Source organism: Sinocyclocheilus rhinocerous, unplaced genomic scaffold, assembly GCF_001515625.1.
Source record: "Sinocyclocheilus rhinocerous isolate Xijiao unplaced genomic scaffold, SAMN03320098_v1.1 scaffold1045, whole genome shotgun sequence".
Taxonomy (NCBI): domain Eukaryota; kingdom Metazoa; phylum Chordata; class Actinopteri; order Cypriniformes; family Cyprinidae; genus Sinocyclocheilus; species Sinocyclocheilus rhinocerous.
Window position 1 is genome coordinate 7,910 of NW_015645361.1, and position 5,296 is coordinate 13,205.

At 40.8% G+C, this 5,296-nt stretch overlaps 1 long non-coding RNA gene across 1 annotated transcript in view; it reads left to right on the forward strand.

Annotated features, from left to right (window-relative positions):
- The first annotated feature begins 600 nt into the window (after nt 1–600).
- The window catches only part of LOC107705955 (uncharacterized), a 15,832-nt gene continuing 11,136 nt past the window's right edge, over nt 601–5,296 (forward strand). The window contains exons 1-2 of the long non-coding RNA XR_001636114.1: nt 601–682; nt 1,064–1,192. This is a non-coding gene — a long non-coding RNA (uncharacterized LOC107705955). The remainder of the gene's footprint in view (nt 683–1,063; nt 1,193–5,296) is intronic.

Below are 5,296 nucleotides of genomic sequence, written 5' to 3' on the forward strand. Positions count from 1 at the left end.
GACGTCACTTCCTCAAGCCCCACTCGCGGCATTATTTAGAAGACGACAACAAACATAGTTAAGTCTGAAGCTTGCTAAGCAAGCTCTTATACACTCAGAAATAGATATTCAAGTGACTCTTAGCAAAAATGAGGTTAAAGGGAAAATTAATATATTCATAAACAAAAAATGGCAAGAAGTATGGAACTGTGATAGCAAGGGCAGACAAATGTATAATATTCAGCAGCAAGTAGGAAATGGAAGAAGTGTTGTTAGGAATAGGAAGGAAGATACAATTATTTCTCGCATCTGAATAGGGCATACTACTGAACAAAATTATAAACGCAACACTTTTGTTTTTGCCCCCATTTTTCATGAGCTGAACTCAAAGATCTAAGACTTTTTCTATGTACACAAAAGACCTATTTCTCTCAAATATTGTTCACAAATCTGTCTAAATCTATTTTATTTTATATATAAATATGTATATATTAGTTGCTTATTAGTGCTGCACACTCCAGTCCAGTTGGTGGCGGTAAATGCACTAGAAGTTGGTTTGCCATCCGCCATAAAACGTTATTAGAAGAAGAAGAAGAAGAAGCACCACCACGCTAGTTGCTGGATGGGAGTAGCCATTTTCTTTTCTCTTCGTCAGAGAAGATAAAATCAGAAACCTTCTTATGCTTTATTTTCTTTGGATTTGGTGAGTACACATTTTGCAATGTGTAAACTGCTATAAATATGATTAAATGTGTACAAATGTATTCAGTAGATAGAGAGTGAAAAACTTATTTCTTTTTTGGAGTGAAATATTGATGAGTTCTGATGTTTTACAAGACAAAAAGGATGTAATGGTTAAAAAACAATTTTATATATGAGTTTCTAATGTTATATTTTGTTGATGATGATAACGAATTAACATTTTTTTTGTTTAAATAGTGTGACGTTATCTAAACCTTCAAAGTACAACGAAAATATAACTGTTAAATGTTAAAAAGGGAAATATGTGTATGAATTGATGTGTAACTGAAAACAGTGAATTTAATTTGTTTTGTGAACTAAAAGCTGCCTGTTGTATATGCAGGTCAGGTTTTTTGTCCTACGTTGGAACTGAATTAATTTCAGCATGACACTGTAAGATGGCGAGCCTTCCCAGTGAGATGAACATTGATTGTCGCGAGAGCTAGGTTCCAACCAACACCCGAGGAATTGGGTAGGAAAGTTCTGATTACCTGCTACGTTTCATAAACTGAGCTGAGCTGTTTAAGTGACTGTTCAGGAGTATTATTTTGCTCGGAAGGAGTTGTTTTTTTGTCAATTTGGAACTGTTGAATCAAATAATTTCTCCACGATTCTAATGATTTTTGGATTCCCTGGACTGAATCCTTTGAATCGAATCTTCCAAACGAACTTTTTGAACTGAACTTTTTGAACTCAACCTTTTTGAAGTGATCCTTTCAACGAGTCTTTTGAACTCATTTATTGAATAGTTTTCTTCTGAACTGTTTAATTTGCCTTGTGTTCAATTCCACGGATTTATTTTTGGATATGATTGAGTGAACTGTTACATTTTACAATTGTGAACTGTGTATTTATTTGTTGATATTGATATTGGTGTAGTATTCTAGGAGATTCATATAGCCTAGAGGGTGCACCCAACAGAATAACTGAACGAACAAACAGAAAGAGTCAGGTGAAATTGTTCACTTACCGTCAATTGAATTGAATTGAAAAGTCATAATACTCTGTGTTGCTACTGAACAAAAATTGTGACAAATTGTTGATTTAGCATTTTATTTCTCTTTTCAAAAATCAACAAATTCTATAATAGTTTGTTTTAATACAAAGATTTTCTTTATTTAACCAGTGTTGTCTTCATTACACCTCCATAGTCGAACCTACTGGCCTATGGTTAATATTAGTAACAAGTGTAATATTATTTGACACGTGTGCTACATAAAAAGTGGCGAGCCAGCCAGGAGGTGTAATTGATAACTTTATTGATATTTTACAATTCAAAAGAAAAAATAGTCAACAAAAGAGAAATTTAAATCCGTTTAATTGTGTAGCAAATAAATCAACAGTGAGAACATGGAAATAGTACAGAAGGAAAGCATCAAAGTTTTAAATGCTCTTCTAGTCAGTGGACCAATCAACACTCTTGAGGATGAAGAGGTCTTTGATCTTCTAAAACGTCACGGTTCCATTGCAAGAGTCCTTCCCATTAACGATCCTGAGTCCAAGTATCATAACCACACCATTGTAGAGTACAACTTTGGATCAGCTATCGAATCAATAAGTCCCTTGCTACCCCATAGCTACACAGATAAAGAAAAATCTAGTTTAACTTACCAGATAAGAGCCCTGAGCAATGTCTACTCTTGCTAGGAGAGTTCTGGTGCTACAACCTCTTACTTATTCACCCTGAAAATCATTGCTAAGCAAAGTGGAAAATACTTCAACGCTTTGTTACGAGAAGAACTCTCTCAGATCTTGAGCTCCTTAATTCCAGACGAGATGGATGAAGACGAGCCTGCACCTGATGAGCTCAATTCCATCAGAGAGCAGAATGCTTCCAAGATGAATGTCCAGAGTCCTAGTTCCATTCCCAATGTGCCAACACTTGATCAAGATGACTTGCCACGGTCTGAAAAACGGTTGTCAGGTACTATGAGTCACGTTCAACTCAATCCTGCTGAGGTGCAGAAAGTTATTGTGGAGCATATTGTCAAAAGTGAAGTCGCTTCGGCAACTCCATCCACCGCTGTAGTTAAGTTCCGCCCTTTCTCAGGGAGAATTCCCCAGCCCAGTAATGAATCTGATTATGACACTTGGCTTTGTAATGTTGAATTACTTCTTGATGACCCTTCTGTGTCTGACTTACAAAGAGTAAGAAGAATCATGGAGAGTCTTTTACCTCCTGCCACTGATATTGTTAAATCTTTAGGGCCTCGTGCTTCCCCCAGAGCTTACCTCAATATGCTTGATTCAGCTTATGGTGCAATCGAATATGGTGATGAGTTGTTCTCAAAGTTCATGAACACATTTCAGAATGATGGAGATAAAGCATCTAGCTATCTCCAGAGACTTCAAGTTGCTCTGAGCAAGGCAGTCAGGGGAGGTGGAATTAAATCATCGGACACTAGCCATCAACTTCTACGGCAGTTTTGCAGAGGCTGTTGTGATAACGTCCTCATTTCTGAACTTCATCTTGATACTCATGGAGACGACCCTATTGAATTCCAAGACTTATTGCGTTCCATCAGAACTAGAGAAGACGAGTGCACAGAAATTGTTGCGCATGAGAAGCCACATTGGTGTTTCTAAGCAGAAACTACACCCATCGCCCAGATCTGCTCATGCTTACAGCCATGATTCTGCCGTTGCAAGCAAATCCCCTCCTGAATCCAAGTTGTTGTCTGAGACAGCTGAGTTAAAGAAGCAAATCGCTGAGCTGAAGGAGCAGTTAACTTCATTGACTCTCTCAAAGCCCAGAAAGACTGTCAAACCCAAGCATAAGACTGTGCCCTATCCCACCACTTCGGAGTTTGTCGCTAACTAACCGATGAAGTTAACCGGTAGCCCTGTCCCAAAATGCGGGTTACTGTTTTAGGTGTGGTGAGGATGGTCACATCTCGATTGTCTGCGAGAATCCTCCCAACTCTAAGCTGGTTGAAAAGAAACGAGACGAGTTGCGGCTGAAGCAACAAGAGTGGGACAAAGAGAACAGTCATGTGGGTACAGCTTCTTTAAACGGTTTAGAACAGTTCCAGTTGCGGGACAAACTGGGGCTAGTCAACCTGAAAGTCGTCCCAACAGAAAACATTCAAAAGTGCACCGTAAATTCATTGCACACCCTCGCTCAAGTATACAATGATTAGTAGGATCCAAGTGTACTGCGCAAGTCAAGATCGCAGGAACTGAATGTCATTGCTTGCTGGACACAGGGTCGCAAGTGACCAATGTTCCTTGGTCCTTTTATCAAGCTTGTTTGACCAAGCGCCCCATAAAGCCCTTGGATCATCTGCTTGAGGTCAGTGGTGCCAATGGTCAACCAGTTCCATATAAAGGATACATAGAAATCCCCATCACTTTTCCAGAAGACATGGTAGGATCTGAAATTGAAATTTCCACGCTTGCACTAATCGTTCCTGATTTCAACCCTGGAAAACAGTCTCAAGTCTTGATCGGGACTAACACTCTCGATTCTTTGTATGCTGAATGTTCTGAATTGAATGGCCCTGAACCCTATTCTCTGCGATATGGATACAATGCCGTGCTAAAAACTCTTGAACTACGGCACAGTCTGAATACCAATGGATGCCTTGGGCTAGTGAGGCTACAAAGCAAAGAACCTGTGATTGTTCCAGCGAAGCAGACCATTGCTCTGTGTGGAAAAGCAAGTATAAGTTGCTTACCTGTCAAGGAGTTCGTTCTTTTAGAGCCTCCGATAATGTCATCACTTCCTGGGGGTATTCTTTTCCCAAGTAGTGTAGTCCAATGGCGCTTTTCCACTGCATGGTACGGCACGGTACGGCTCGGTACGGTTCACTTTTGGGGGGTTTTCCACTGGGTACAGTACCTGGTACTTTTTTTAGTACCACCTCGGTTGAGGTTCCAACGCTTTTCCACTGCATGGTACGGCACGGTACGGCTCGGTGCGGTTCACTTTTTGGGGGTTTTCCACTGGGTACAGTACCTGGTACCTGGTACTTTTTTTAGTACCACTTCGGTTGAGGTTCCAAGTGAACCGTACCGTTACCAAAACGTGACGTGTAAACTCTGCTGATCACGGATTGGCCGGAGAGAATCGTCACTACCTGCGTCACTGAACTTGCGACACAAACACAACAGAACCGCTAGATTTAAATCAGCACAGACAGCGAAGGATCGAACGCAACTGTTTTGAACGAGCGCACCTTTTTTAACAACCAAAAAGTGGCTGTTTCGCTGTCTGTTGAGGAAATACAGACGTTCCTCTCGTTGATAGCAGAGGAGCGGATCCAGCAAGAGCTTGATGGGGCGACACGGAATGAAAGCGTTTTTCAGGAGTCGGGCAGTAGAGGCGGCGCAACTATAAACGACATGTGAATAATCCTGCCCACTCTAAAGTGGCACTGAACTGCAGTGGAAACGCAAACCGAGCCGTGCCGTGCCGAGCAGAGTCATACCACGCAGTGGAAAAGCACCGCAAGTGAACCGTACTGTTACCAAAACGTGACGTGTAAACTCTGCTGATAAACGATTGGCCGGAGAGAATCGTCACTACCTTGAACTTGAGACACAAACACAACAGAACCGCTAGATTTAAATCCGC